This window comes from Tamandua tetradactyla, chromosome 3 (assembly GCF_023851605.1).
Source record: "Tamandua tetradactyla isolate mTamTet1 chromosome 3, mTamTet1.pri, whole genome shotgun sequence".
Classification (NCBI taxonomy): domain Eukaryota; kingdom Metazoa; phylum Chordata; class Mammalia; order Pilosa; family Myrmecophagidae; genus Tamandua; species Tamandua tetradactyla.
This window is the reverse complement of record NC_135329.1, coordinates 148,395,920-148,408,022: the sequence shown is the minus strand read 5'-3', so window position 1 is coordinate 148,408,022 and position 12,103 is coordinate 148,395,920. Positions and strand designations below refer to the sequence as shown.

The window sequence follows — 12,103 nt, the reverse complement described above, 5'->3', positions numbered from 1 at the left end:
GTATGATCCTGGACAGGACATAGCAAGGAAGGAGAGAATGCTCAAAAGGACATTATCGGGATATATGAAAAATCTGAATACAGACTATAAGCTTTATAGCAATATTAAAGATCTTCAACTTGATAACTACAGGTAGAGTAGTTACATAAGTGAATATGCTTGTTCTCAGGAAATGTACATGGCAGTATTAAAGTGTTCATGGATCATGATATATTCAGCTTAGACTCATGTTCAGAAAATGCTTACATAGATAAATAGATAGGTAGATAGAATGGTATAGCAAAAGTGACAAAATGTTAAAATTAGTGGATCTTGGTATCTGGAGGGATGGCGTATGTTGTAGTTCTCTGTAGGGGGTTTCCTACCATTCTTTGTGTTTGGAAGCATTTAAAAATAAAATATTCAAAATTTTAAAATTATATATGTAAGGGAAAAAACCTTCTGTTCCTGTCTGTTCTCTGCACAGTGGAGAACTATGTATAACTTTGGAAAAGTGAAGAAGATCCATTATCCCTTCAAATTGTATTACCAAGTTTGTTTTGTCACCATTATAAAGTTAATGATACAATATTTTGACTACTTTTTGACACTTTCAGGATTTTTAAGTCCACCGAGTTTGTGTGGGAATCTGAGCTAAAATCCTGAGGGAGTACTGAGGGTTGGACTGGGGAAACTAAATCAAAGACAAGTCCCAGAGGTGAGCTCCAAAGTGGGAGACAGGAAAGAGAGCGGGGAACTGGCAGATGTGCAAGAGAAACAGTAAGATTAGAGGCAAAATATCTCTCTCCAGCCAACACAACAAGCAAACTCACCACCCTCCCCCTGTCTATGTGGGACATGACTTCCAGGGGTGTGGACCTTCCTGGCAAGGTGGAACAGAAATCCTAGAATGAGCTGAGACTCAGCATCAAGGAATTGAGAAAGAACCTAGAATGAGCTGAGACTCAGCATCAAGGGATTGAGAAAACCTTCTCGACCAAAAGGGGGAAGAGTGAAATGAGACAAAATAAAGTGTCAATGGCTGAGAGATTCCAGAGTCAAGAGGTTATCCTGGAGGTTATTCTTAAGCATTAAGTAGATATCACCTTGTTATTCAAGATGTAACGGAGAGGCTGGAGGGAACTGCCTGAAGATGTAGAGCTATGTTCCAGTAGCCATGTTTCTTGATGATGATTGTATAATGATATAGCTTTCACAATGTGACCATGTGATTGTGAAAACCTTGTGTCTGATGCTCCTTTTATCTACCTTGTCAACAGATGAGTAGAACATATGTAATGAAAATAAATAATAGGGGGAACAAATGTTAAAAAAAAAAAAAGATTAGAGGCAATATAGAACATGCCCTCTCAACGTTCGTTAATCATCCATGACTTGATGCGTGGCACATGGGTGAACTGAGCTGGCTCAAAGATACTGGGTTGGGACTGACAATAACTTTTGCTACTATAGAGAGAGCTTTTTAGAAAGACAGATCTGCTGGGGGCACCTTCTATAATCAACCCTTTCTTCATTGTAGACAGAGAAGCAGAATCATCAGTACCATGTGGATTCACTTTCTCCTGGACTAATGGTTCTTTTGCTTCCCACACAGACAAATTTAGGCTGGAAAGAATCTATAATGTGGGAGGTCTTTATTACCAAAAATTAAATCCAATAAAATGCAGATGTCCTGTCAGTGCCCACAAACGAGCTGTCTTTGTAATAAATAGCCAACTAGAGAAAATATATTTGTGCATCTGTATTAATACAACTGGCAAATATAAAACTGGAGATCTGTTTAAGATCACCACAATTATGGAAAAACAAGTAAACAAGCCACTAGAATTTTTAGAAATAAGGTTATAAAATAAAAGTGCTAAGGAGTCAATGTTTTGAAAAGGATAATCAAACAATTATTTTAAATAAAATATTAATGCATGACATTAAAAACCTTATTAGTTGCCCTAACAAAAATTACTTTTTTTGCAAAACTATTCTGTCCTAAGAATATTTTCATGCCTCTAATCTACATTCCATATTTCTAAACTAAACAATAAGAAAATATGCAGCTATTGTGAATATATATTTTATTAAGTGAGATAAAAATACTAAGACATTTTATCTGTATTTTGTTTTTCTCAGATGGAATGTTAATATTTTATCAAAAAATGTCTACAAGAGAAAATTTTTTCTGAGATTCCTTCAAAATTATTCTGTTTATTTGACACTAACATAATAAAGTCAGGTCTTTTCATCAAGTTAGTTTCTCCACAATCAACAGAATTGACCATATATCAATCCAGATATATTTTTAATACAGTTAAAAACACTAAGTTAACCATGTCATACCAAGAGTTTATCTGTTACCTATTTACAGTCTTTAATTCTTTAAAAACAATGGAACTGTAGAAACTACAAGCAATCCAATATATGGAATTTATAGAGGTATTTTTTTAAAGGTACAAAAATGTATTGGGTATTTGTCCTTTAAACTCTAAGTTCCTCTTTCCCTTTTTCTTTTTCCCCTAAGAAATCAACAACCAATCCAGGACTATTAGGTTCATACTTTTTTCTCACTTTCTCATCTTCTCTTCATTTGGGGCTAGCACACCCTTACATAAATTATGACCTTATTAGACCACTTTTGGGAAATAGCTACATTATTGATCAAGTAGGCCTAGATTCTTCAAAAATTAATTTGTTTTCAAAAGAAATTAAACTGCTGTTTACATCTATGTTTTGCATAGCACAGGTCTCAGTGACCTTAAGTTTCAGTGTTGAGAACCTATCTTAAACGAGCTCCAAGTTCCATAGCAGAGATTCACTCCTATGATAATGAGGGAAGAACATGTGCAGACAGAATAAAATATGTTATTGTTTGGTTGTACCACCTTATTTAAGACTCTCTGTAGAAGGGCAAGACACCATTTGATGTGCAACTCCTGTTGTTGAATACTGCATATTGGGTTGTTCAAAGAGAAATCGACAAACATCATAAACTAGTCACCTCCAGCAGTCTACATCAAGGCTCCTTAATCATCATCAACTTTCTTTCATCTTCGTTTAAGGGTTTAAGGTAAAATATGACAAGTCAGATAAACTTTAAAACCAATGCCAACCTAGAATCAAAAGCAAGAGTGTCTACAATATGTGTGTCACAAACAACTGGTAAAGCAATGGGCCTAAGATAGCAGAAATCTGAAATGAACCCTGAGCACTTGGACCCACTTTGAGGAAGAGGCTCCCAAGACGGAGAAATCAGTCACCTCTGATGTGAAGCCAGCATCTAGAAGGTTATGCCAAACAACATGGACATCACTATATTCCTTTACCTTCTTTTCAAATTAGAATCTGTATTACAGCATGAGATTTATTCATTCATTCATTAGGAATTATTGAATCTTATTTTGTTATGCTGGGCCCCCAACTAGACCCTAAAGATATTACATGGAACAAAGCTTGGTGTCTGCTCCAGAACTTACAGTCCAATTGAGAAAGTTGACATGCAAACAGATCATTTAACATGGTGTAATAAATAAATGATAGAGTATCAAAATTGATTCAGAAGTGAAGCCTCTTGGAGAACTTTATCAGAAACTACAATTCCAAATTCATACTCAATGTTATCTAACAAATTTTATGTTGCTGTGTTGCAATTGCTCTACAGTACAAGTGGAAGGTCCTTGCCAGGATGCTAAAGGCTTTTCTGAAATTTAGATATCTGAAAAATAACTGGTCAGCCAGGTGGGAAATGTACCTTCAGTAATTCAATAGCTCATCAACTATTTTACCCTTAGGGTTCTCCAGGGAAAGAACAACAGAACATCATATATATATAAATTGTTATGGGATTTATTTTAGAAATTGGCATGGGAATTGACAAGTCCAAATTTTGTAGGGCAAGCTACAAGCTGGGAAGTCTGATGAGGGTTTCAATGAATTCCCAATGAGAAGCAAGCTAGCTGGCTGGCTGAAGTAGGGATAGAAATTTTTCTTTTTCTTTTTGACTGCTGAAATCATCAGTTCTCCCTTTATGACCTGCAACTGTTTGGATGAGATTTCTCTCATTGCTGGAGGCAATCTCCTTTGTTAACTGTAGGTAAAATCAGCCATAGATGCAATCAACTGACTGATGATTTAGATCCATGAAATACCCTCACAGTAACAATGAGTTTTGCTTGCTTGACCAAATAACTAGACACTTTAATGTAATGAGATTGACACATGGGCTTAACCATCACAGCAGGGAAGATGAACAACCTTATTTTGGCATATACTTTAACCTGCAGTCTCTCAGAGTCACAACATGCTTCTGTTCATGACCATTAATTATTTTTTCTTTCTAAATAAAATGAAAACATCTCACCATATAACTCTTCAAAATTATCCACAGCAACCATTTTAAGCTGTTGGTCAGTTCAAGTTTCAGTATGAAATATTTGGTGTCTTGCCAGGTTCCTAAAAAAAAAAAAACACAGAACAGTATCTCAGAAATAAAGCAATGGAACTCAAAAGGAATAGAAACAACTAATATCAGGAAGTAGCACCTCCTGCCAACCACAGCAGTGAATCCCATTTTCTCTCAGGAAAGATTATTTTTAAGTGACTGAATATTCCTCTCTTCACTGTTGAAAGTAGTCCTCTCTTCACTGTTGAAAGTAGTCGTTCACATGAACCCACATAAACTTTGTCTAGACATTTAGTTTTGTCTGAATTTCACTGTCAGTAAAGGACCTAATCCAAAATACAAAACTTATAGAGAATACCTGTCTCTTCTCTGTTTAAAGCTGTATTTGTAATACTGTTAGTGTTGTCAGCCTCATACTCCAGTTCAGGAAAGTAAGATTTTGTGTGTGTAGCACTCAAAGCACATTAGGTGCATCTAAACCAAACTCTATGGCTGGGCTATTAAAAAGTCTAATAAGTCCTTTCACTAGCTCAGGAAGGCATAAGAGTATTCAATTTCTCCACACACAACTCCCTCATCAAGTTTTCTCCAGAGGATTTGTAACTAGACTCCCTCATAGCTGCGAAAAGAGAACTAGCCTGTACAATGTATATATGAAAGTATATTAGCACATGCATAAACACAAATGCAAAAAACAAAAAGTCTCAGTGTCTTAAAATGAGATGAAGATAAGGTGAGCAAAGAGGATATCTGAGAAAACAAAGAGAGTACATACACAATGGAACATCATCCTGCCATACGAAAATATGAAATTATGAGACATGCTGCAACATGGAAGAAACTTGAAAGCATTTATGCTCAGTGAAATAGGCTACACACATAATGACAAAAATTGCCTGATATCACCCATAAGAGATGACTAGAAATAGCAAATTTGCAGTTATAGAAAGTAGATTAGAGGTTACTGAGACAGGAGGGTTGGGAGGACACTGGAAAATAAATTTTTTTTTTAATTTTAAATGGGGGAGACATAAATAGGCAGAGACCAAGGAAAGAAAAATACCTTAAACAGTCCACAAGAATTTTCTGTAAGCACTGATCATTGAAGGTTAAAGAGAAGGCCCTCCAAGATTCCCAGGGGTAATGGGACATTAGATACTTATAAAAAGATAAAGAGGATAAATTCTAAATAACTATAATAATAAATTTACTGTGATAACACTAACAACAAAAAAGGCCCTATAAGTAACTTATATATTTTTCTTATGATAAACTAAATATATCTTTCAGCTTTACTTTAATTCTCATTTCCATGTTGAATGGATGTAAACAAAAGCCTAAATTCGATTAAAAGGCACCACAACAGACCTAAAATTAAAATTAAATAGTATAGCATTCCCAGTAAAAATTTTTCTATTTTAGTTCTTGAGTATTAAAGTATTTACTCCTAAATAGCTGAATTTATGTCTGGTTTTATCTGTTTTTAACATTTTGCTTTGAATAATTTTAGACTTCTAGAAGAGTGGTAAAATTGTAGGGTTTCCATATACCCTTGATTCAGTTTCCCTTAGTGTTAACGTCTAATAGTTAACATAATTGTTAACTATTAATTGTTAACATCTAATAAAACATAATTGTATACCTTATGTAAATACAAAATTGTATTTGTAAATGTATGTGTATTTGTGAAATGTGTTTGTATGTATTACATTGCTACATTATTGATACCAGGAAATTAACATTGCTGTCTAACAATTAACTAATCTACACACCTTATTCTAATTTCTCCAGTTTTCTTTTTTTCTGGTCCTGGATCCCACATTGCATTTGATTGTCATGTCTCTGTGTCAGTTCCTCAGTTTTTCTTTTTCTTTTGTCTTCCATGATTTTGACACCCTTGAAGAGGACTCATCAGTTATTTTGAAGAATGTCCCTCAGTTTGGGTTTGCCTAACAGTTTGTCTTGATAGATGGAGGTTATGTGTTTTTGGCAAGAATACCATAGAATTGATGTGCCTTTTTCAGTACATGATATTAGGGGTTACATGCCCATATATCTCATTTCTGGTCATGGTGAATTTGGTCACATGGTCAAGGCAATGTCTGCTAGAGTCCTTCACTCTAAAGTTACTATTTTTTTCTTTGCAATTAATAAATACTTTGTGGAAGATACTTTAACACCATATGAAATCTGATCATACTTTTGCACCTTAATTTTAGTATTGACAATTCTTACCTACAACAGCTATTACTTCAGTGTTTTCCTAGTGGTGATTTCTATTTTCATCATTCCTTCTATACTTATTAATTAGAGTTATACTGTCAAGAGAGCTGTGCATTCTCTCCCATCATTTATACATTCAGTTATGCATTTATATCGATATAGACTCAATGATATTTATTTTGTTCTATGAGTTATATTCCAAAACTATTATTATTTATTTTATTGCTCAAGTTTTCCCAGATTTAGGGAAATCCTTCAGGTTGTTTCCTGTGTCATTTCAAAATGTCTTCACCATTTTTGGAGCTTTTCCTTATTTTCTGGCACTAGAAGATGTTCTAGGTTCATTTTGTATTTTCTGTGGCCCAGCCAATGGAATCAATCATTTATCCTAGGAGTCCTGGTTTCTTTTATTGGAGAATAATATTTAGAAATATTTACTGTCTCTATAGTTTTGCATTTTCCAGAATGTCATAAAAAGTTGGAATCAAACAGTGCATAGCCTTTTCAGACTAGCTTCTTTCACTTAGCAATATGTATGCAAGGTTCCTTCATGTCTTTTCTTGGCTTGATAGCTCATTTCTTTTTATCACTGAATAACATTACATTATAAAGATATGCCAGTTTGTTTATCCATTCATCTATTGAAGGGCATCTCAGTTGTTTCCAATTTAGAGCAGTTATGAATAAAACCACTATAAACAGTTGCATGCAGGTTTTTGTGTGGACATCATTTTCACCCCCTTTGGGTAAATATCTAGGACTGTAATTGCTGGGTCATATGGTAACCCTGTGTTTACCTTTTTAAGACACTGTCAAACTATCTTCCAAAGTAGCTGTAACATTTTGCTTCCCCCCGGGAATGAATGGGAGAGCTCTTGTTGTTCCACAACAAGAACTTCAAAAATATATAGTTGAAATAGTTGGTTTATAGCCATTTTAATAGGTGTATAGTGGTATTGTTCAATATACAATTAATTTATTTTAGTCTTGCACCATCCCTCCGTAGGAGACATATTTCTTCATTGTATGGATGAAAAGACTGAGACTCAGAAAGATTATGTGAACTTAAGGTTTCCTACCTAGAAGTGGCAAAACTATAATTTCATTTCATTTCATCTGTCTCTTTTCCATTACATAAAGGAATTTCTTCAAGAATCATGTTATGATTAACTTACTTTGGTAAAGGGAAAGTTGAATATCTGTTGGTTTGCACTGTTGTGAGTCATGAAGTACTTAAGACATTGAACTCCCTGAGCTACCAGTGATGGTATGAAATGTACGTACCCAAGAAAAGCGTGTTCTTCAAGTCAATCCATTCCAGTGGGTGTGGACACTTTGTCAGTAGGATCTCATGATGAGGTTACTTTAGTTAAGGTGTGATCCACCTCATTCAAGATTGCTTTTAATCTTCTTATTGGAGTGCTTTAAAAATGGGGTGAATACAGAGAGAGAGAAAATCATAGAAACTAGAAGTTGAAAACAATTAAACCTGGAAGAGTAGGTTGAGACCAGCAGTGGCCACCATGTGCCTTGCCAAGTGGCACAAGAGCAAGGATTAATGGCAGCTAGTTTTCAGAAAAAAAGCATTGTCTTGAATGGCGCTGATTTGGACATTTTCATGGCTTCAAAACTGTGAGCTCGTAAACCAATAAATTCCCGTTGTTAAAAGCCAAAAAAAAAAAAAAGAAATGCAAATTCACTAACTAGAGTGCGATATTTCTGTGCAGTTTGTCTTAAGCCTTACAGTTTATAGTTAAAATACTGTTTTCACAGTTATTTAAGTTAGTTCTTTTCTTACCGGTCCACTTCATTGGATCGTGATTATATTATTCATTTAATACAGTTTGCTTCAATTATTACTCTTCATATTCCATTTTGGCCTTCCCACTACACACCCTGCTTGATTTTAATTATTTATTTGTTCGGGGGTATGTGAAACACTACCATGGTTCTAAGTCAAGAAAATGCAAAGAGGCGTACTCAGAGAAATGTCACACTCCCTTCATCCAAATATCCCATTCTGTCCAGCCCTTTCCCACCCACACCCTGTAAGTAACCAATCTCATTATTTCTGGTATATCATTCCTGCATTTCTTTTGCAAAACAAGTAGATAAATGTGTGTTTTCAAATATCTCTTATTTTTGCATGAAGTAGTTTATCTTCTTCAGTATTTTACTTTTTTCATAATCTTTGCTTTTCTGTAATCTTTGTCTTTCATAATCTTTGTTTGTGAAAAGGAGAAATTTAGACATGTTGAATTTGAGGAAATGGCAGAATATGCAAGTGAAATCTTTGAGATTCAGAACTAGAGCTAGAAGAGATGTCAGGGATTGATATTTTTTAAATCCACATATGGATGATGATTAAAACCAGGAGACAGAATGTGATCCCAAAGGAAGAGTTATTATAAAAGAACCAGAAGCTGATTCCTGATCCTTGGTGAATACCCAAGTATAGGACACAGAAAGGAGGTGCAATAGCATAAGAATAAAGGAAGTCACAGAAGCCAAGAGAGAAGAAAGGTCCAGAGAATAAAGTGGGCCTCTATGGCAAAGGAGTTGGAAGCTACAAAGAAATTAAGGCCTGAGCAAATGCCATTAGATGCAGGTGACTCCAGTGTTTACCAAAGTGTGGTCCCCAACATCCTACTTTCCTTTAGGGTAATATGTATTATTGCAAAATGATACAGAGGTAAAAAATTTTAGAAAATACTAGATTAATCAAAATTAAATAGGTTCCTTTACTGCAGAACTACTCAAAGCTTTTGTCAACTCATATGAATTTGAGAATAGTGTACAGATTACTGCAAATCCCTTTAACCAATTGAATTTTTTTCAGAAAGATTTCTCAGTACCAGTGTGTCTTGGGTCACACATGGGAAATTGTACATGACGTTGTAAACCAATTTTCCTTAGCCTCCTCTCTGCCCTCCAAGCCAAACACAGAATTTAGGAATTTTATTTTTATTTTACAGGAAACAACATTTTCCAACTCTGGAAAATGGCCAAAAAATACTTCTACTGTATTTTACCACAACCCTGTCTGAACAACATTTAGAAACTTCCTATAAAAATAGAAAAGTGTGAGCTAGCCAGTGAGATGGACAGTAAGAGGGTGAAGTGAGGAAAAGAGGGGATTCTTTTGAGGGCAGAGAAGAATAACAAGGAGACTTCCAAGTTAAAAGGTCCAGGAATATGTGAAAACTCAAATGCAATCTGGCAGCATCATTTCCCAAAAAGCCTAACCCAAGAGGGTCAGAAAAACCTTGTGGTTCTCAGAAGCAGATCCTCAGTACTGGGGGCAGGGCTGCTGCAGGCTGTTTCCAGAGGGGTGCAGCTCCTACCAGGGCTTGTCCAAAATAAGCCTGAAATCAGCAATAACAGTTAGGGTGGGAAGAGGGCTGGCTGGATTCTATCTCTCAAACAGAAAGCATTCCACACTCAAAAGTAATCCCAAGAATATTAAAAATGAAATTTTCTAAAATGAAAAATCACTCTTCAAAAGGCACTTTCTGTATTAGCAAAGAAAAAGTGTTTTTCTTATTAAGCACCTTAAAAGAAATTATAGTGACAGTGGAAAGCCAGATAACAAAGAATTGGGTGGATTTGTCATAAATCTGTTCACTGAAATGCAGCATTCATTTAAATAGACGTCATATTGTGTAAAAAAGAAAAAAAATACTTTGTGATAAATTGAGGGATGACAATTGCTTTATTATCTAATACTGATGTAAGAGTCTTCGTTTTTTAAGTCCTAAAGGCATTTCACACTCTAGAGATAAGAGAAATAGAGGCAGATGTATTATTCCCTGACTTAATGAATGCTCGACTTCAGTCCCTAAATGTACTCAAGTTTTGAGCAAGTCTTAACCCAGTCTGAGGGAAACCTTATCCCCATCAATATGTGATTAGTCTTTTTATTCTAAGTCTAGCATCTAGGTCACAAACCCCTGACATGGTCAGGCTGGTTGTGAAGATCTTAGTTAAGAGGGCTTGAGTTTGGGGCAGATGTCTAATTTTGGAGAGAAAATGTTTACAAACCAAAGCTGGAAAGAAATTCTGTAATGCAAATTAGGCATATACGAAGGAGATGGGTAACGGGAAAGACTGAAGTTCAGGGTTCTCCCCTCTCCACCACCAACTCTACACTGTGCCTGATGGCTTCCACCAGAACAGAAATCTCATAACCACTATTATCCCATCATTTGATTTGCATGATCACCAATTTATGGATATTTATAATAATAGCATTAATTGAATAAGATGGAAATTCAAACCAACCTCTTGGACATTGTGATTTGGAGTACTAACAACTCCCAATCATTAGTCTTAGACTTGCTTATACCCAACTCACTCCCCTTTCTTAAACAACCTGCCCAGAATTTTTATGACGTATGCTTTTCTTATGTTTCTAATTTCTTCTTTGAAGTCTATAATTGAATAAATCAGATGTTCATATTATATAACCAATAATTACGCTGATTGGGGGTCTAATCTTGCTATTTGTTGTATCTGCTGACTCACACTTATAGTGGATTATTTTCTTGTGTAATTTGTCATTTTAATCTGTGCAGTTTTCTCTGTGAAAATTATGTACAACCAGGGTTAAGTGTATATCCTCCTAGAAAGATCTTGCCTTTGCTTCTCCCAAGCACTCCAGCCTAGCCTAGACAACTTTTTGAGGTTATTTCTTAGGTTGGGATGTGGAGTGTGGGAGGGATGGTATAAATCCAAATGAAAAATCCACATCAAGGTGGAATACTATTTTGTTCCAAGCAGAACACAGATTAAAATCATCATGCTTCCTTGTTGCCTCTGTTAGTAGGCAGATTGTTGATAGTCTGCTCTTTCCCTGAAGGTAGGACCTCTTTCTCTGAAGGTCCCAGCATTACATGAAAATCTAATGTGACACTGGCCCAAGGTCCCGCATGTTATTGCATGGGTTAATAAAACCCAAGTCTCAAGATTAATGAGATAATAAACTCTCCAAGTAGACATAGCATCAACTTCTACTATATCATTTTGGTTTTGAATTCATTTTTCAATTTGGTACATGGGAATGTTTGATTTTATTCTAAGTGTTTTGTAATGGCAGAGTTTTTAAGTTATTTAATCCACAATTTTTGAGAAATGGAAATGCCAGAGTGCCATTCTAATTAAAAAAAAAAGTTTGACAACTCTTATCAGTATAATTATACATAATTTCTTTTCTACATAAACAAAAAAGTACCTTCAAGAAAAATAATAGAATACCTTACTAATGAATGTATTTCAGAGAACGTCTCACTGTACTTTATATATTTAATAAAAATCAGAAGGCCTCTATATTAGTTTGCTAATGCTGCTAGAATGCAATACACCAGAAATGGAACAGTTTTAAAAGGGGAATTTATTACAAGTTTTACAATTCTAAGGGCATAAAAATGCCCAAGTTAAGGCACCAACAAGAGGTTATCTTCACTTAAGAAAGGCTGATGACATCCGGAACAC

The 12,103-nt window shown here is 35.2% G+C and overlaps 1 protein-coding gene across 6 annotated transcripts in view; it reads right to left on the bottom strand.

Annotated features, from left to right (window-relative positions):
- MTX2 (metaxin 2) overlaps positions 1-12,103 on the bottom strand; it is a 150,143-nt gene that overhangs the window by 92,698 nt on the left and 45,342 nt on the right. For all 6 annotated transcript variants that reach the window (XM_077154250.1, XM_077154249.1, XM_077154252.1 and 3 more), the window contains one exon: positions 4,349-4,440. The gene's annotated coding sequence lies outside the window, so the exon portion shown is untranslated. The remainder of the gene's footprint in view (positions 1-4,348; positions 4,441-12,103) is intronic.